The 22120-nt window shown below is 37.4% G+C and overlaps 1 protein-coding gene across 7 annotated transcripts in view; it reads left to right on the top strand.

Annotated features, from left to right (window-relative positions):
• LOC116430947 (uncharacterized) overlaps positions 1-22120 on the top strand; it is a 202042-nt gene that overhangs the window by 152402 nt on the left and 27520 nt on the right. The window lies entirely within an intron of this gene.

The raw sequence follows: 22120 nt of genomic DNA, 5'->3' as shown, positions 1-22120 counted from the left end.
CGACGCGAAAGTAAAGGCTACCCCGAAAAGTTCACGACGGAGAGAATTTTAATACCGAACTCCTTGCCGAGCACTTTCGAACTTTGAGTACACAGGTCGTAAAGATTCCGGCAGCGAGAACGGTGTTTGTTGAGTTAGCAAGACTTTGGACGGTTGGAGGTGGTTTATGAGTTTAGACGCGACAGTTTATTGTTAGCTTAATTGGTTCTCCCGCTACCAAAAAGTGGAATAAAATGATTTAACTGGTATTCAATTTATTACTATTAGATTTGAATATAGATACTGACGTATAGGATATTTCAAAATTAATCATAAAAATATAATTGAGAAGAAACCCTTTAGAAACCCAAGTTGGCTATTCAATTATTCAAGTGCTTGAAGGTCCAAGTTGAATTTTCAAACGTTTATATATTCTAGGATTCATATCGAGTACTTAATCACTTAAGATACTCAAAAATCAGTTTGAGTACTTTAAGTGTGAGTGTTTGAAAAATTAGAACTAAACAATCGCCCATACATATATATTCAAATATAAAAGTTCAGTACTCAGTAATTCGAATACTTAAAAATCAAAATTTAGTACTCAATCATTCGATTATGCAAAAATACAAATTGATCTTCTATAATACCTTAATACAAATATAGAAAATATTCAACTATCCCAATATCAAAAACCACGACTACTCAACTTATCCAGAGTGAGTACTCAACCCTTCTCCATCCAAATTGAATCTTCAGTCACTTCACCAAAATTACATTTACAAACAATACGAACAATCACGGTAACGTTTATATATTTCCAACAGTTAAGTATTTAATATTGAGTACTTACCCGACCAGTTTCCCTGAGTAGCCGCAAGATCGAATTGCGTCGGCGTTCACGGGCCAATTAATTCAATAGAGAGTGAGTCTGGCGCGCCGCCCGTTCACCTGACAGAGCCGCGCGTGCAATGGAGCGCGGAGATATATCTTGAAACGCGATTCGTACGCGTAATATTCGCCCGGTATACTCTCTCCGGTGTCCGGCGTTATCGCGTGGCCGGCCCGTGGCATTACCATGGAAATGGATATACTACTGGGCCGATTATTGCCGGCCAGACGGAAAGTTACCGGTCCGTCTCGACGTTAGATCGACTGCTTCAGTGATGCACAACTCGTGAACCCTAAGCGACCCACTTAAATTTTTCTTTTGCTTACAGAATTCTCAATAAAAAACAGTTGAAACAATAACTTTATACGTCTGATTGTCTCCTTTTTAACCTTTTGCACTTCAATGACCACTTCATTTAAGCCTTTGTGGCCGCATGTCTATACTCAGCGATCGAAGCTCTTTTACGATCCTAGTGAAGTGAAACTTACTAATATTTATGTTAAATAAAACTCTGTTATTTATGAAATTTGTCTAAAATTAAAAAGAAATAAATTTAATTTACTGTTTGTAATCAAACGTTACGTTGCTACTATCCACTCCATAGAAATTAATACTTACCAGCATGACATTAGTAAAATAAAATTGATACGACTGTAAAGGGTTCATACATACAAAATTATAAGATTTAGTCTTTAATATTACATTTTGTATAATGGATTCATATGTGGAATATTGAACCAAAAAGTTAAAGTAAAAGCTCCTTAACACTAAAACTACCGAGCAGTTAAATTGCTCGTTAAACTGCTTTCAATAAAGAGTCTTCAAGACTCTAGCTATATGGGTAGTTAAGGTTTAACCGTATTATAAGAAGGTTGACTGTATCTGCATTTTCATTTTTTTCATTTTGTTACTTAACAATTCATGTCACGGCTGTGACTAATAAACAATGTTGTGCATTGCTTTTTATACGCAAAAGGTTGTGCGTCACTGGGCTAGATCGATAGGCAATGTCGGTGGCCCACGTCCTAGCGTAGCAGTCGAACCAAGGAACGTTAAAACCATTACAGTTCGCATTAATACAACGGGTAGAGCAAATTAGCACGTTCGCCGTACTTAAGGGCGACGGTAAACGGTCGCGTTAGGGTAGACGCGTATTAACGGAACATCGTCTGGAATTTCAGTCGATTAACTCAACTGTGCGTAAATATGTGAATACACATAGTGGTGATGTTTCCTTTAAAACCGAGGAGAAAAGAAAGTAACTGTTCGCGTTTTCGTCGTTCAGGAATTACCTTCATTGAACGTAGGCAGAAGGAAATAAATTGCATCCTTTAAAATCGGTGGAAAAATTCGCAAAAACTGTTGTATCTTTTTTCGCCTTTTTTTTGAAGTTAATTAGACGATTTGTGTATCGAGAACTTCGTTGATCTTGTATAGTAGTTACTTTGGAACAGTTAATAAAATAAGAGATGTAAGTAAATATAAGCTGTTCTGAATATAATAGAATAAGATTATATCAAAGTATGTGTATTAACAGTAATATATTAAAAATATAATATTGTAACTTGGTAAGAAGCTGAATTTCAGAACAAATATAGAAGATAGAATCTCCTTTATTTGAATAACAAATTGTAAACAAGTTCAGCTTCGCCAAAAACCTTTGCATATATCGTATACTTTTGATAATACAAAAGATACAAAAGAGTAGCCACTTTTTACTCTCAGAATGTAGAAACGAGTTAAATAAAATTACCAAATGCTTCTTATAAGAAACGGAACCTGAAAACAGAACATCGCTTAATATTTCTAATTACAAAATTTAAAATAAAAAATAGTATTAGCTTAATGTTTGGGTTATAAAGGTTTTATTACAAATCAAGGAAACGTCCAACTTAATCCAATATGGAGGAACCGGCTGCAGCAGGTTCACTGGCACCGTCGAAATGGCATTAGGGGTACAGTTTTAATCCGAAACCGGGCGTCGTGGGCGTCGAGATCCTGTCGTTACGCGTTGCTCGTATTCTCCGCGAGTCAGCCCACGTGTCCGCCATTTACCATTTTGCCTAGCCGAACGGTCTCGGCTTCCTTAGGAAAATTGGCGTCGACTATAAAGACTCTCTCTCCTCCTTGCCATCCCAGCATCGCTATTGTAATTCGCGCTGGTCCAGCTGCCGCGTTTCTATTTCAACCGGTAAAATCAATTTTTGAAACGTGACGACGCTGGGAACCCCCGCGACGCGACGCAGCGCGGCCATATTGTTCCCTTATCGCGAAACGTGCCTCTACGGTACCCGTAAATTTCCATTGTCGCATGCTTTCTTTTGAACTTTCGGTATAAAACATTGTACGTGAAGTTATTGTGAATCTAAGACATGATTTATCTTCTAGATATTTTAATTATCATATTACACTTTAATTATTGTGTAAATATTTGAAGATTAACCCTTTGCGATATGGAGAACCTTCTGATGACATTTGCATCTGTAGATAATAGAACCATTTTTAAATTACTAAATAAAACTTAATATTCTCGACAATTTTTTTAAATGGAATACAAAGTAGAAATAAATTTTAAAATATTATTACAAATATTATATTGATACTATGCAAATTAATAATATAATTATAATATAATTACTATTGGAGATCTACCAAATAAATAATAAGACAATAAATTCAATTAACATCGAAAGAAACTTATTAACACGAAAATAGCTTCGACTTCTGGAGCACCACGTGCGACAAGTAAAATCGATGGAGAGTACAGGGGTACTCCATTCACGATGCCATAAACAGTAATCGCAGACAGGAACAAGTGCAACCGGCAAGGAGTCCTCCTTAGAGGTCCTCCTTAAAATTAATCTAATCAGACACGGCGGGACGCGGCTAAGTGGATTCGTACATTAACGGGCGCAGTCTGCGCTGAAGGTGGCCGTAGCACCTTCGACGTCTCCTACCAGACTTCGTACCCCTTCTCGGCATCTCCTGTCCGTTCGTTGACTCGCTAAATAATTGGTAATTAGTCTGCGTGCAAGGGTGTCGCGCACAGTAACTCGCTTCCTCCTTAATGGAATCGTCTGCAGAAGTAGCGCAATTTTCCCTCGCACCATAAACATCTCTTAGCTTTGAATGCAGCGATGATTGGACGCGTTGCCAGTGCAACGAGCACGATATGGATTCTGATGGGATTCTGATGACGAGGACGCTCGAATGGAGAATTCAGCGATAGCGGGAATTCCAGAGGTTGATGTTGAGTTACCTTGAACTTAAGGTGGAAGTGTTGTTTTGGAGGTTGAGACTGTTTGGAATAATGATTTAAACATTAATAAAAATTTGGTGAATGAGTGTAAGAAGAAATTATGTGCGACGACCTTAACTTAAGAAAATTGTCTTAGGTAATGGAAGTTGGACGCGTTAATAGTAATTTGGGAAAATACTGATAGAAGAAAATTTGGCGCGTTAATAGTAATTTAAAAAACCTCTCTTTAAAGAAATTCCACCATATCAACAGTAACTCAAGAGATTCTCATTCATTTACCTAAATAGTACCTACCCAGTCTTTAAACTTAATGACAACAAGATTGCGCTTTTAAACGATTCTAACGAATTCATTTCTGGTGCAAGTACCGGCTGCAAGCTGACAAGAGTTAAAAGGTGAGGTTCGTGTTAAAAGACTCGAAGAGGAAGCTGTTCCAACACGAGAACTCGTTTACGAAGTGGCCGGCACCAGGACAGCGAAGAAGCTAATGGCACCGAATAAATTATCGCGCCATTCAAGGGCACGGAATGCCGGGCAAGACGCAGCGATGCCTGCCGCCTCAATCAAGGCGTCGCATGCCGATCGTAATTAATTATTTTCAATCGGATTCGTTTAAGGGTGACCAGGATCGGCGTGCGTACAGAAACGGCGGTGATTTCTTCGTCGCTTAACAGGCAGTGGTTCGATTAATTGGTTGCTGGTAGGTCGTGTCAGTCGGTGACGGCCAATTAAAACACCTGGAGATGTTGCGTTAGTCGTGATCTTTGAATGGGACATCAGCTGGTCGTTTGTTAATTAAACAACGTGACAGAATAATCATTATTTTGGGGATGATACAGTATGTTAGAGTTGAAATGAAACATAAAGTGTTTAAAATTGACTTAATTACAATTTAGTTACAGTAGAGTTGAAGTAAACAAAACATTTAGAATTTATTTAATATGCTGTAATTGAAATAAATAAATTATTTAAAATTGGAGTTGAAATAAATAAAATTTTTAATAGTTATTCAATCTGTTGGAATTAAAATAAAAGTATTTAGAGTTTATGCGATTACAATCTGTTGGAGTTGATGTAAAAAATAAAATATTTAATTTTAATTTTGATAATTATATTCCGTATGATTAAAATTAATGATAATAATCAATTTTAAAGATTCAAATTTTTGTATCGGAAACAAGTGAAATTTTCATGTTCTTTTGTTTTTATTTTTATCTTTAGTGAAACTTCTTTGGAAAAACAAACTGTGTATATAAGGTAGCCAAACGGTTGGCGAGTTTTCATTTCCAGATTCATATAATCTTCAACGTAAAGACGGAATACGGTCGCCGGCAATATTTACCGTTTACATAATAGATAAATTGGAAATCGTTCCCAAGAAATGCAGTTTGTTTTGTTTACATCAAAGCTATCGGTGTGTGCACCTGCTATCTCGTTCCTTTGCTACCTCTCCAATGTCAATAATAAACAGAATAACTGACTGTTAACTCAGCCATTGAAAATTTAATATCGTTACATTTCCTTGAAGATTGAGTTGAAATATCGAAGGACGTACTTGCAGATTCATGTTTCATTGATTTTGTACACTATTGTCTCATCTTCACGAGAAAACTGTCATAAAATCGACAACACTGTGAACAACGAATAGCAAAATTTATATGTGAAACATCAAAATCAACTTGCCTACGTTATCTACGTCTACGTTTACTTTAAAAATCAACGATTAATAATAATAAAGCAATGTTCAATTTATATTCAGAAAAAATAAATAACATTTAGGGTCGTGCAATCTAGTTTACAAATTTCATCATGAATTCGACATGATATTATAAGGGTTAGTCGTGAGAATAAATTTACTTCACAGTAAATTTTAAACAAATTTGCTTCAAACATGTCAATGATATATACTACAATTCTTTCGCAATGCTAGCCTGACACGAAGCAACTCCTTACCCAAACGAACTCCTAAAATCAGCAGTCTCTCCACGGATTCCGAGGTCCCGCGACAAAAAGAATAAATTAGGGACGAGCAATGCCAACGGCGGCCAATAAACGCGTCTACATCCGTCGTAACGGGGCGGGGGTCGAGTCGGGGTCGAGTCGAGAGGTAAATTCACCCCATCGCGTGAATATTAATTACTGAAATTGTGGCCGGCGTACTAATCCCGCCGCGTTAAGCGGAAGTCTCTCCCCGTCTTAAGTTAATATCACAAGGAATGAGGGGGTTGGTAGATGGGGGGCAGAGAATCGAGGGAGAGACAAGACCAGGGGTGAAGGAGGGACAGAGAGATAGATGAAGAGGACCACAGACAGATGGAGAGAATCAGTGGAACAAAAGAGAATAATACGAGTAGATAGAAAGAAGCAGTAGAATAAGACAGAAAGATAGAGCCAGCGGAGTAAGATAGAAATATAGAGAAACAAGTGGAACAAGTAAGATAGAAAATACCATTGGTAGAAAAAGAAGATGAATGGGCAGAACCAGTGGAACGGAAGAGGAAGGTAGAACCAATGGAAACCAGTGAATAGAGAAAACTGGAGAACATAGAACCTAAGGAACAAGAGGAAGATAGAGAACTGAAGGAACAAGAGAAAGAGATAGATAAAAAACTACAACGGCAGGACTTAGGGAGAATCAAAAAGAGAGATATAAGAGGGTGACGGAAAGAGAGAGAAATAGAGAAACAAGAGGAAGAGATGTAGCGGAATTTGCAGAAGCAAGACAAGGATAGAGACAAAACTATAACAGCAAGGCATAGAGGAAGTGAGAATGAGAGAGACAGAAACAGAACTACAGGAAAAAGAGGGAGAGGGCAAGGAGACAGAATATGGAGGGGGATGATGTTGGCCAGGGGCGCTTGGAAATTGTTGGAAGTTCGCTCAGGGAGAGGGTTCGAGGGGGCGAGGAATGATTAAAGTCTCGTGGGCAGCTTTCAGAAGGAGCCGCCGTCTCTGCGAAGATTAGCGGCCGACGAATCAATTAGTCGGGGGGCTGGCTGGCCGGCTAATTGCCACCCCGGTACGTCATCGAGTCGCGGGGAGAGAAAAATTTGCAGGAAACGCGACGAAAGGGAAAGCAGTCGCGGAACGAGGATGCTTGTGTCAGTTTTTCTCTCCTTTTGGTTGTTAGCTTGTTGGTTGTTGTTCCTAGTGACAACTGGGCCAATTTAGAGATGTTAAGAGTTGAAAATGGATTTATTAGAGATAGAAAATCGAAAGACAGTGAGAAACATTAGAATGTAAAGATTTAATGGTGATTAAACTGCTTTCACTGTGAATGTTCCTATTTGTTTTTTTCTTATTTTTGGGTGGTAGCTCGTTGGTCATTGTTCCTAGTGGTAACTAGACTGACTTCATGCTTATTAGGAGGTTAACAATATAGTTATCAGTTAAAAAGTAGATTGTAAAATGTGTAGAAGATAAAATTTCAAGGGAAAGTGAGCATAGTTCTCGACAAACGAGAGAATTTCAATGTTAGCTCAACTGCCCACGGGACAGACGAAGGAATTCCGAGAACGAAACGGCTACGATGGAACTGCGAGACGATGGTCTGTCTATTGATTTTTCTTTGAAACCGAACGGAACACCCGAGGAATCCCAGAATTGAACGTATTAATGAATATATTTAGGATGCTTCTGTTAGACAGTGAACATTGCGTCTTTGATCTAAAGTAACTGAAACTACAATGCTTTGTTTACACTTTACAGAAGGTTGTTTATATTTACTAGTTAATCTTGAGAAGAAACCCAAGACATTAGGTAAGAATTATTTTAATAAAAATCTGTCTGGTTTTCAGTTAATTAAATGTTTATTACAATTTCACTAATTAATAGAATCATAAACAGCAAAAGTGATAATATAACTAATGAATTCCTAAATCTGAAATTAAAAATTTGGCTTTTCTTCATCGTATACTATCGATATATGTGAAGAAAGTTTTAAAAGAAAGTGGTACCCCGAAGTAATGTTCAACCTACAATTATATTAACCACTATTTTAGACGACTGTTAATCTCTATGTAATTGCTAATAACCGAAGAAATTGGTGCTTCTCTTGAAACTGAATAAAGGTTTAGCGAAAATGTAAAACGACAATGAAAGGAAAAAGAAGAAGTAAGAAAAGTGAGCTGTGGTTCACGCGAAATAATCGGGAAAACAAGAAGTCGAAACGCTGCCATTAGTGTGGATAATGGCGGGCCGGGGGAGGTGGCATTGCGAATGCGGTGCTCGCGTGCTGCGCACCATCGGGGCGACGACAATCGTTAGGCATTCGAACGGGTTGCACGTGACTGGATGGGGAATTCCGTGGACGGACCCGGGCCGACCAACTGGTCGACGCTCGGTTACACGATTATTTCGGGGCACGTATCGGCCGTCGGGCTTTTTTAACCGCTGTACCGAAACGTAGCGGGGTATGTTTTTGAAAGGCGCGCCGCGCGGATTGCGACTCAAAATGGCGGACGGATGGAAAATGGTTTCCGGAGAATTGGAAAGCGATTCGTAGCTCGAAACAGAGGAATTTCTACTAAAACAATTCTGAAAAGGATATTTTATCAAATTTTTATGAATTTTATTTAAGTGTCCTAACCTAGGTTATAAATTATGTTAATTTCATAAATTTTTTATTGTAAAATTGAATTGTTTAGAAAATAGTTACCTTTATTTAAAAATTAAAAATTTTGAAAATGGGGAAAATTGAACGATAGATTAGTAATAATTAACTCAAATTATTATGAAAATTAATAGTGATTAAATTTCATAACAATAATAAATATAAAATGAATATTAATTAATTAATAGTTGTTCCTATTTATATTTGCTGCAAAAGAATAAGCGTCACGTAGAACGCTCCAGATTTTCGTGGAGCGGAGCATGTTAATTGCTAATTTATTAGCAATCCCGTTAAACTAAAGCGCTGCTAAACGGCGAACCGAGCTTTAAGTACCGCGGATATGATTTCGATGCTCGGCTCGCTCGTATTAACGGTCTGTCGCCGGTGTTTAATTCGCATGAGATTATTCGATACGCATTATTTCACGTGCCGCGCACCGGGACGCATTAATTCCGCAATATCGGGCTCACGACCCACGCGACTGAATTACGAACCGGACGAGCGCGTCGAACGGAAATTAACGGCCCTTTTCTTCTCGTTTTCTTGCGATTGGTCTTCCTGTAACCGAAAATAAACGACTTCTCGTAAAAATAACGACGGTAAATAGATTGATAAAAATAGGCGTAAACGAGGTATTGTCGCTACTTTAGCGCCGTTTACGGATCGTTCGTTTGTCGTGTGAACCTATTAATAAAGGGATTTTTTGTTCGGATTCTAAACTTAAGCTAAACAAGTAAGTGTTAGCTGTCTATTGATGCCACAATATACGTCAGCATATTTTCTTTAGGTTGATATAGACCAAACTAATAAACAAAATACACATTTTTCAAGCTATGATGTTTAAAACTCACTTTCAATTTTTCAAAAACGCATTAACTAATAAATTCAGTAACAGATAATTAGAGAAATAAGCAAACAGAATTTCTCACGATAAGTCAAATTTAAAAAACAATGAATTTTCGTTACTATTTTATTTATAATATTATATAGTAATATAGATACCACTCGTATCATTAAATATTATGCAACTTCAGTCAACCCGAAAAATGAAATACAATAATAAACCTTAAATTAGGCACTCCTACTTTGAACATGATAAAACAAAACCATTCAGACTTCAGTTCTGACTGTAACGAAACAACGGCGGATCAAACGCGCGACGCTGTCGCTGAAACACGCACGAGGCCGAGCAGACCGATTAAAATCGACGTCGATAAATCGCGAGGAAGCCGCGAATTATCGTTAATGACGCCGAATGAAAATAACTATGGCTGTTGCATATTGCATCCCGCGTCCGGCGTATTTGCATCGCCGCCGGCTGCATTCCACGCGCGAGTCGCTCTATTTTAACGCGTCTCGGTCGCCGCACCAGCCGATACCCGCTACATCGCGTTGGGTCCAAGGGAAAACGTTTCCGATCGATGAACGTTTATAGATTATCGTGCTCCAGTAAAATGAGTAAGCCGATGTAATCCGCCTAGCGGAATCTGCAAAATACATGTATCCTTACTCTCACCCTCTTCATCCCCTCCAGGTCCGCACGCCGTGACCCCGTGCGATTTAATTGAAATTCGTTCAAACGCCTACGTGCCGTCAATCCTCGAAAAGTTTCGAGCCGGCCCAATCTCGAGGATGATAAAAAGGAAATTCCTGGACCGTGAATTCGTGACCTTCATCCCGTGGACCGGATTCTGTTCGAGGTTTCGGCGAGCGGGGAAAGTAGTGTTGGAAGTGGTGGAGATTTAATAGAGTTTGAAAATTTGGGAATTTGGAAATTTGGAAATTTGGAAATTTATAAATTTATAAATTTGGAAACTTAGGAATTTAGAAGCTTAAAAGTTCAGAAATTTAGGAATTTAGAAGCTTAGAAATTTTAGCATTTAGAAGACTGGTTGCTTAGAAATTTCGAAACTTTCAAATTTTTAAATTTCCAAAATAATATTGTTATGAGGTAAAGTAACATCACTAAAATTAGTACTCCTGAAATACCGTAAATCATTTCAATATCCTAGTTAAAATTTGTCTCATACACTATTTTATCTCCTATCGATCTTCAATGAAATCTAAGTTGATAATAAAAATACACGTTCTTCTCTTGGTAATACAATGTTTCCCGATAAAAGTCAATAAACGAGCGTGAATAGTATACAATTAACCGTTTACAGCGTCCCAGGTCTTAACAGTAGATCTAATCTAACCACATAATCCGGGAAGGCCCGTTTCGCTCGAAATAGAATTTCATTGAAAAGGCGTGGGCGCGAGTGCTGTCCTGTACACTACCTATTAACGTAACGTCGATTTATATCCGAGTCTGGTAACGCGTGTAATTACGAAAGGCTTTGTTGCTCGGTCCGAAAACATCGACCGGGAAGCTTGTGCTACTATTATAATTCTTGTTTATTGTCTTGTAATGACAAAACTGGAAATCGTTAATGAAGATTTTCAACCTGGTTTAATAATAATCGCCATTTCTCATTGCACATGTGTCAAAATGAAAGTTTACTTTAATATTATTAGTAATTAATCTTCAATGAAAATATTCACCCAAAATTTCAAAAATAAAATACTTCTAATTTCTTGTGAATAATGAAGAATTCAGTCATTCTGTTGATGGTTCACTTTCCATTTTAATTTAATAAGTATAACATTTTTAAAAATATGAATATAATATTACTATCATTATTACTATTATCACTTTAATAAATATCACTATCATATCATCATTCAAACTGGTATTAACTGTAATGATAAAATTGAATTTGATTCTATCAATATTAGATTTTTCTCAGATTCCTTTGATTTTTCGCTAGTAACTAAGAACGAAAGTCTGACCGTTTTCATGAATAAAGTAAAAATGAAAGGGGTTAATCCGTTGAAATATATTTCCAGAAAGTACAACGATGGCCTGGTTAATGCGAAAATTGCGAAAGAAAGCATGATGCACGCGCGAACATGGTTTCCCATGTAACGCGCGTGCCGGAAATGCGACGCCGGCCTCGAGAGTAATGGAAGTTTTTATGCAAACGCGTTCGATTCCCGTCGATCGTGTACAAGACGCGATTTTCATCACGATTAAAATAGAAATACGGTCTCACAAGTTGGAATTTTATGGACGGAAGTATGAAAAATGCATTTTGCACACTAGAAACTTATGCACCCTATTATTATATATAATTTCACGCTTTTATTCTGGAATATTACCTACTTTGTTTAATTCAAATACTCATTTTTGTAGCAAGCTACTTTCCAATTGGCAAAGTATTAGAGTGTTCACGAATAGAAAGTCGCGTAAAAAGTATCCACTGATGGACACTAAAAATCTAGGGTGTGTCTATTGTTTACCTAGGGGAAATTGTGAAAGTTAAAGTGACTATATCAGACAAATTAGTTGAAACTGTTGAGTAAAACAAAGAATCTATCAAAATAAAGCAATGTTAACGAATCAAATAAAACAAGTCTCGCTGAAGGAAACCTGAAGCAATAAATCGTCGAAACAATTAATTGAAATTAGTCGTCGCGTTCCCGGAGTAGTAACTAAAGGGCACTAAAGGCTATCATTATTTTCGTTATCTTGTACTATAATTTATAAGCAAAAATGCCTATCCCCACGTTCCCATTCTTTCGTGAAATATTTTTAAAACATTGCCCGTGTAATGAGGACGATTCTCATTATTATTATTATGATTTTATCGCCGGCATATTTTCTGGAAGACAACATTACTAGTCGCTAGAGAAATCTGCATGGAAATGTTGGAAGAACAACTTGGCTGAAGAAAATAGTTCCTAGGTAGTTATGCTCGGTTTTAATAAGACAATTATGTTCCTTACATAGGCGGATATTTGCTTGAGCCGAAGTAATTTTCCCTAAAGCAGTGGTTCTCGAAGTGTGGAACTCGAGTTCAGTTTTTATGAATCGCGAAAAATTTAAAAATATGGTTTATGTATTCATTGAAACTGTTGTTAATTGCATTAAGTTATTATTAGTAATAATTACATTAAATGATTGTCAAATTATTATTATTGATTATTACGTAGAGTTATTACACATAATTAAGTTATTGTTTTCGGAAATAGATCTTGACCCATGAAAATTTTGAGAAGCACTGATCTAGAGGAAATCTCTAGAATCAGTCGGTAACGTGAAAACGCGAATCGAAGGTCGGATCGGGCGGGTAAACGGGCCGGCAACCCCGCGGATCGTAAAAAACCAATTCGTTCCGGTTGGCAACGTGGAAAAAGTATAAGAGGGAATATAATTCGCGGCGGAGCCCTAGCTCCGCCAAGGCCGGTTAACCTCTAATTAAGAGAAACGACTTCAATTATCGGCTGGAACACTGAGATACCTGAACCGCCCGAGCTCCTGAAACGGATAATGTCACGGAAATCGTTTTTTTCTTGGACATGCGAGCAGTTCCTTAGATCATTTGCAAACAAATGCTCCCCTACTAACTTTACCTCTTTTTAGATTACCGTAATCTTTGGTGAAACGCTTAGTTGTAGTTAAAATTCAATTGAATTTACTTTTTTTACGAAACAAAACCTTGAAGTAATGGAAACTTTTGAATTAAAACAGAATTAAATCGTTTCTAAATATTCTACAAACGAAAACGAAAGGAATTTGTTAAAGAATTATATATCAGAGAATTATAGTTTCTTTGTAAACGGATGTTCAAGTTTTGGCCAATAAAATTGTAGGAAATAACCTTCGTGGGCGGAGCCTTTCCTCCATTTCACGTCCTGGTAACTTTATCAACCAGTAGTATTCATGTGTAGCCGATCACGTGATCGTACCCCTATTCCATGTGTTACCACCTATATCATGTAATCAATACTTTAAAAGCTTCTACCAAAAGAATTATTTATTTGCAACCCAAATTTTATTTAAACTTCTGTAAATTCTCCGTATGCAGTACTTGAAGATAATAAACAGTTATCTTTCTCAAATTAGAAGAGGTGAATATATCGATGCAAAATTCTAGGGAATTTCCTGTATACCTGATACACACAATCGATCGCCATCAATATTTGTCAGCGGACAGTTATGGCGGCCTAAAGATCGAACGCAAAACCGGCGGCGGTCATTCGAGACTTTGATACACGGGACACGTATTTACGCATCCCGGAACACAAAGTTTGCGCGTCACTGACAGTCAACACAGGCATACCAGCCCAGCCACTAATTACTGTTGATAATCAGATGTCCGACCGACGCAGCAAATTGGCTAGTTACCAGTTGCGCCAATAGTCAATACCGCGCATCGATCACGAGGCCTCGAATCGGTGCGCTGGAGGCGGCAAGTGCTGTGTTGATATCCACAAACAATTCACGTTGATTTTCGGTTTGCATTTACCCCTACCAGTCTCCCTCGGTATGTAACGATGTAACGATGTCTATCTATCAAATGGTATTCGTTGAAATAGTTGTTCGTAAATTCGAACGATTTGTTCTTAGCAAATGATCTGTGTTACATTTCAATATTAATGTGTTTTACTTTTGTTAGTTATGAAAAGTTATTAGGAACATAGTTTAGGGATTAATATTTTACTATATATTTTAGCGCATATATTTAGTCAACTTGAGTCACTGTTTTGTAATGATATTCTGTCAATACGGTAATGTTTTAGATATAGGAAATAAAGATTCGATTTGACGCAATATTACATCATCGGTCATTAACGCGTTAAATGGATTCCATCGTGAGATGTTCTTGAATGTGATGCATGCGTGACGTAAAGGTATCCAGTTGAGGCTTTTAGGCAAAAGTAGCTGCAGAGGACACAGATCAAAGAGGAACTTCCTGATAACCTACTAGCCTACTCTACTCTCACGAGTGAACCTCGTAGGCGTCTGCTTTCAGATACACATGTTGTACATCAACTCAATAGAATTCATTCAGTGAGACTGGTCAGTGCAGGTTAACGAACTATCGACGTGCTTCCCATTTTAACACGAAAATTTCTAAGACAGTGATACCATAAACTCGAAAAGAAAACAAAATTAATGATTCAAATTATTTCCTTACAGCGACAAGTTAAAGCAAATACTTTTATTGGTCTTTACACCTATAAGTTTTATAAACAGAACATGCCACAGGAAATACTCTTTCACACGGTTTCCTCGTTCGCTCTTTCCTCACAATTCCTTTCGAAACCGCACTATGATTATTTCATCGCTAATAACTCACCAACGCAAAAAAGAAGTCTACTTTCGCTCTAACTTCGAATACCGAATAACCCACAGCAAAAAAAAAACGCTACATATTACATATAAACTACAAAAACATTAATAGTCGCGTTTCAGATCTTTATGCAAATTCCCAGTGCAATCAAATATTTCGTGGAATTGGAGTATGAGGAAAACTTGTTTCGTCAACTGATTACTAAATATTTAAGGTTAATAAACCCTTGCAAATTTCCTAACTCATTTTTCTTCTACTCCACTTCACTTTACTCTCAATGAGTATAACAATTTCGATGAATATATTATATAAACCACATCTTAAAATTTCTTGTGATGGAAAATCAACTGGTCACTTTAAGAATCATTACTAACTATTAGTCAAATGATCTGTTTCGATAAATTGTACAGTCAAACTATTATTATAACAAGTAAATTTTTTGACTGGTATGTAAACTATATTTTAAAATTCTCTTTTTTTCAACTGGACCATTTAAGGATTCCTATAGTTAGAGGTGTAAGCATTCGGCAAAGGAGAAACGTTTCGAGCAACCCCGCGGGAATCGGACGTTTACCGGAGTTACACGATGTCATAGTAGAAGATATATCGCGTTGAAGAATTTAAGGCTGCGGGGGTTTATTGCCTTAATATTAAACTTGCCCCTTTTATCTTCTTCCGCTATGGCCGCCGCCTGCGGGAGCTGGAAATAAAAGGGGGGCCGACGCGGAAGAAAACTCGCCGCGGAAATCTTTACTCCGGCGAAAAGCCACTCCGAAGATTTACAACTGTTACACCTTGAGAAGGAACCATCGTGGTTGCATTAACTCACCCCTCCCCACCGTCTCTCTTCCACCCTCTTTCACCCTCTTCACCGCCAATGTTCCTAGCACGAAGGAAATATTCGGGTTTATTCAAAAATTATGCGAGAACTTCTTTCTTTGCCCGTTTAGATCGGAAACACGGTGATCTACGCCACTGTGTATAAGTATTTGGCCACTTGATGTGATGTTATTCGAATGTTTATGTCTTTATTATAATACGGTGCTATCGTGTATAATTAATTCTTTGTATTATGAATATTCTTTTTATATAATCAACTACCAATCGCAGTTCCTTTTTATAATGACATTATTGTGAATGTAAAATTTCGTTTCGAATATGTGTATCTTTGTTTCTGTTTAATTTGGTATATTTTGAGAAAAATAAGAAGGGATTTCAAAATTTGAAATTTACCATATGATATCTTTAATGAAGATTATGTGCGTAGTATATTGGTTAATTATGGAAATAATAATTATACAGTATTTGTATATTAATTAATTACACAATCACTATAACCTGTAGTATATTAATTAATATATTGTATCTACAATTATATCTATGGTACACATTTTATGTCTATTAATATATTTCCACTAACAGACCATAGAAGGTTATCTATAGTAACTAATAGAACTAAAAAGTTTCATCATAATTAATATCATCATCAAAACTATATTAGAAATCACTATCTAAAAATTTACTTCATTTTTACACACGTTAAGCAATGCCAAAGTGTCCAAACGCTTAACGTGCGTTGGTGTCTTACGTAATTCCGTGTAAGCGGTCGCTCCATTTTGCAATGGGAATCCCCGTCTTCCGGTATTAATGTAATTCCCAGTATAATTCAGCGGGTATCGCGGCAGGTATGTTACAAAGCTAATGAGTTATTCCTCTCATCATCGTCCAGGCGTGCCGTGCGTGGTTGGCGCGCCAAGACGCGCGGAGAACCTCCGTAAACACGATTGTTATTACCCGACTGCGGATCTTATGCATTTATGACCGACACGAGTGCTGAGGATGCGCGGTACGGAAATGTTTTCAAAAATTGAAGAAGGTTGTTGCAGTGAAACTCCGTTCAAACGAAATTTATTTAAACGAAAATTTAAACGAAATTTAACGTAAACCATAATAAATACTTATTTTTCTTCATTTCTACGTAAACTAAACTAAAGTTTCTAAACCTCAAGTTACTAAAATTTTAGTGTCCACTCGATCAAAGAGAACTTTCATCCCTTAATCCAAAGTATCCAATGTGTAAATCAGTAATTTAACTCAACATTCCCTTTCAATTGTCTACAAAAACACAAAAATACAATATTCACTCCAAATGTCAAATGAAACGTATACTCTGGAACCTAACTCAACCTTAAATAATAAAATTCCGTTAAAATTTGTATACTTTCCGCATGATCTTCGGAACACGTGTTCAACCCCCAGCGTCTTTAAAGCCAAATGAAAAGTTCTCTTAGAAAAGTTCGCCGAAGTAACTGAATTTCGCAAATGGCCTTGCAAAAATTAATTAACAACGCGTCCGTGGGCCGCGTGAGTCGTCGGGAACCGATAGGTCATGCACGTGTCGCCAGGTTCAGTCGTTAATCCACGTTGACACGCGTGACCTGACCGTGTATCGGAAATAGGTGGTGTTCGAGGGGTGGCTCTCGCCGCCGCACGATGCCACCGGAAAGAGGGTGGATGGGAGAGGTGAAGAAAAGGAAGAGGAAAGAGGGGTACAGCAATTCCGACGGAGGATCAAACCCTTCCACCCCCTCACCCGGTTTCAGCTGCCGGCCGACGGAAATGAAGTAAATGAAAATCGGAACACCACAGCAAATAAACGGAACCCTTGGAAACCCGTTCGTTTCTATAATAACAATTTATTTTCGTTTTTTCCATTATTAGCATTTTCTGTGATTGAAGAATCAATCATTAAAATGATCGAGATGATTGATGAATTTGTGTAATTTTTTTATTTGTAGAAGAAATCGATCCGGTGATAAAATTTCAAATTTGTTTGTGGCAATATTAAATGATATCGAATGAGAAAAGTCTCCGTAAAATTATAATACTATAAACGACAAGTTATTAAACTAATCAATTAAACAATTAGAATATTATAGAAATAACGATACCATAAAGACTAAACATTCGGCAAAACAAGTACGATCACATAATATCACCTAACAACATTATTCCGAACAAAAAGTTGATCCAACCCCTACGAAAATTCGAAAATAACGAAGCAAGCACAGCTACACGGCCGCATTGTTCCGTCGAAATTACGTCTGGCGGATTGAATGCCTCATTCTCATATCGCGGCAAGGAGAATCAACCCTCTCCCCTCTTCGCCCCTCCATAATGGTCCGTTTCTCCTCGGGGAAGCCCAGACCGCGCAGGGGTTCCGCGAAAACAAAGTAAATGAAATCGAAAATCCGTATAGAGGTTGCACGTGCATCTGCAATGCGGCCTCGGAGCTTGGCAAGAGTCGAACCCTCGTCTGACCAAACGCTACCCTCTATTCCTGTCTTCCTTCAACCCCTTATATTCTCTCCTTTTTCACCCTTCCTGTACCGCGTATGTAATGCGTTTAAGTAATGTTGTTTCTAATGAACTTTTCACTGCAAAATTGAAAAAACTGTTTTAAAAATGACATTAACACGTTGAATACCATGGGGGTCACCGATGACCCCTGACCAAATCGAATTATTATAATTCAGTCAATTAAACGATAATTGCTTGCAAACATTTTTATATTACAGATAATGCTACCTAACGCGGTGACATTCGGCAAGATAAATGTGCAATAATAATAAAATGATTCAATGAAATAATGTGATAGTATTTTTTTTTCATTTTGTGCATTTTGCTACGTGAAATCGTGCGACATTCAATGTGTTCACCTCTTCGAACTAAAAGAATGAGCCGACATGTTAGAAAAATGTCTAAAACTTTAAACATGTTTAAAATTTCCTTTAGTGACCTAGGGTTAACTTAAATTAATATTACACTGTAACTAAACATTAGACTCCTAGGCTACGAGTTAAAGCCGTGTATATCTTTCTCTATTTATTTGCAATCAGAAATTACGAAAGCGTTCAAAATTAACGTTTTTAGATTTTGCTGATGTGAAACATGAGCTCCTGAATTCGAATTGGTCAAAAGTGATATAAATTAGTGGATTATTAAGAAAAAGTACTAACAATAAAAACAGAGCAATAAAATAACAAAATGGAAAGTTAAAACGTTTGTGTCAGCAAGGTCTGATTATGGATTTCCGTGGACCCAGGTGTGGTCGACTGTAGGGTCGCTGGAATCGCCGGTACTGGGAGGGTTAATTCCCTATTCGTCTCCCGCGAGGGGCGGAGATAAGAGAAGATACAGGGAGGGACAGAAAAAAAGATAATTATTGGTGGAGTCCCGGATTAGTGGGGGAAATTGGTCGAATAGTATTTCCAAGCTGCAATGAAGTGAAATTGATGTTTCTTATGTAGTTGGTAACACTTTTAATTGTTAGCAACCAGAGTGTAAATTAAACAATAGAGATACTCTAGAACCTAGAGTCCAGATGAATTTAGTAAGTGAGTTTTGATAAGATACCTTTACGAAGAATTAAATGTGAATTTTGTAGTTGAATCAGGTATAATTCAAGTTTAGATAATACTGTAAATATTATCTAAATAAATGAGTTATTTATATATTACAATGAAAATAAATAAATTGTAATTTTTTTATTTGTTACTTTGTTTGTTGCTTTAGCTGCTTTTACTTCTTTTCTTTACAATTCCACACATATCAATATTTATGCATTTTCCACAATTTTCCAAAATCCAATCCAATGATTCCTTTTCGAGCAACAGGTGGTTATGAACCTAATTTTACAAAGTAATATTTTTCATTTCCATTTTATTAAATTTCTATGAGTCGAATCGCTGGCTGCAGTTTTAATCATTTTTTTTAAATTTAATAGCCAACAGTTTCAAAATGGGAATTTGTACAAACTCAAACGGAACTGAATATCAAGCTATCGATATCAAATCACATACAAAATTGAAACTCGCGAAATAAAGTTTGAATTTCAAATCTCTTGATTAGAAATAGCTTTAATAGAAGGAGCAGAGTGTCCTCTCAGCTTTAACGCGAATCAGCTTCCCGAATAAAGTGTTTCGCTCCTTTCCGACCGGTCGCGGGCCGACAGGGGCAACAGAATTTCCAATAATAAATGATAAAGCGGCGCAACGGTGAAATCCGATCCGCCCCGCTCGCGTGATAAATCTATTTCGTCGTTTCGCTGCCGTTTCCCGTGAATTATTAGCTTCGCGGGTCCCGTGTCCGGCGATGCTCGTTTTGATGGAGTGCCGCGCCGGAGCTGTTTTTCTCGCGACGACCACGAGAAAACGCTCCAAGACCGTTCTGACAGATGGAGTTTGCTTCATAAAGAAATGACAGAGTTAGAAAAGGGAACACGATATTTTTGTTGAAACTATAATATCCCATTTTTAGAAATTGGAACGCTCGAAGTGTAAATATGGAAAACACGGAACGCGTTTTTGTAAATGATAATTGCAAACATTGTGTTCGAATGGAAATTTTCAATTTTTAGAGAAATTGGTAATTTTAAAAAGTTTACTGTTTACAATTAAAATTATTTCTTTTATGTTTTCTTAGTATAATTGTAGAAAAGTTGCGAAGTAGACTTTGGAGCTTCTATAATAGCAATTGAGATAAATACTAGAGTCTATACGGTAATTAATATATTCATTAAATACCGAGCGCTATTTTAAATATTGCACATATCATCTACCAAATTTATGGTTCAATCAACCAAATCAATAATAGTTCAGTAAATAAATCAATCTCTAGAAAAACAAGTTACAGCACTATACTGTCCAATTATAGAGAAATAACTAATAAAAATCTACACTCAAATTATACAAGAATAAATGATACAAACATCCAACGCAAACAAACAAATCGACAAGCCAACGATCACAATACTGTCCGTTGCCCCAGACCTGGCACTCGCGATGGCCTAGGGACAAGGGGGGTTGCTCGCTATGTACTTCGTTCATAGTTTCGTTTGGTTACGTGCAATCGTATTAACGAATAGCAAATCAGCATTAAAAATAATACGAGCAAAGATGAAAACTGATCAATGAGGCTAAAGTGCCAACATTCGTATAACGATCACAGTATATTTCCCAGAATACACATGTTTTACATCACCAGATGGACAGAGGATCGACCATTATCCGTTGTTTTCGCAACCCGGATATTCGATCGCCGTTTGATCCCATGGATCCCATTCCCGTAACATCAACAACGCGACTCAAAACGCGATCGGTCCGATTGCGTCAGTTAATTATCCGGCCGTCGTGCGTGACGTGACTTAATGAGACGTCATTCGTGTAATTGGCGAAGTTGCGTGATAACGACCGAACGAAATCACAAGGAATTTAGATCGCGAGCGACGCCTGCTCTGCTCTCCCCTCTTTTTTCTTTCTCTGAGCAACTATACCATCCCCCCCCCCCCTCTCTCTCTCTCTACGCTGATTAATTGGCAATTATTTCCTCTAATTGCCGCGATTTCGATCACGACCTCACGATGAATTTTTCCTATTTCGTAGCGAACCGAATCGATCGACTAAATTACCTCTCGACGATTAATGCGTGTGTATATCTCGCTTAATGGTTCTCTTTAACATTTTGGAGGAGGAAGAGGGGAACTGGAGATGGGTCAATTGTGACTAGTATTGAATTTTGTTTAATTGAATATCATGGAGTGGGCTTTTGTGAATTTTTGTTTTATTTAGGATTGCTTTTAATATAATTACATATTTATCTAGCTTTGAAGTAAGTATTATACATGAAACTCGAATTTCTGAACAGATTTAAAGGAGTTTAATTTATTGGATAATGAAATAGAGTGCAGATTGAAAATTTGATTTGAAACGAAGATAGAGAATAATGGTTTGAATCGAAGATATTGCAAGTGACTTATTTTTGCGCGTTCGATTGTTAGAATCGTATAGAATTCAAATGATTCCGAGAAAGAAGGGATCGGTTATATTATTAGATACATAATTCAGGGTATTTTATATATAGATAAGAGTCTCGTAAAGCACAATGTAATACATCTCTCCGAGCAACGGCCGACGGGCTAGAAAGTAAGAAGATAGTAGCACGGAGGCGAGAAACGGCGCGATTAATTAATATCTCAAAGCCGGTGAGTCATTCACTTGACTCAGTCAATGAGAGGCTTGTGCAATTGCAAATTAAGAGGTCGACCAAGGAATTCGTTCGTGGCTGAGCCCTTTTATGTCTCAGCCATTCCGTGACGCAGATTCAGGTCTCATGTCCGTCAAAAGAGACACTTTAATGAA

This window comes from Nomia melanderi, chromosome 5, assembly GCF_051020985.1.
Source record: "Nomia melanderi isolate GNS246 chromosome 5, iyNomMela1, whole genome shotgun sequence".
In the NCBI taxonomy this organism is placed as follows: domain Eukaryota; kingdom Metazoa; phylum Arthropoda; class Insecta; order Hymenoptera; family Halictidae; genus Nomia; species Nomia melanderi.
Note: the sequence above shows the minus strand (reverse complement) of the source record. Positions and strands in the feature narration are given on the sequence as shown.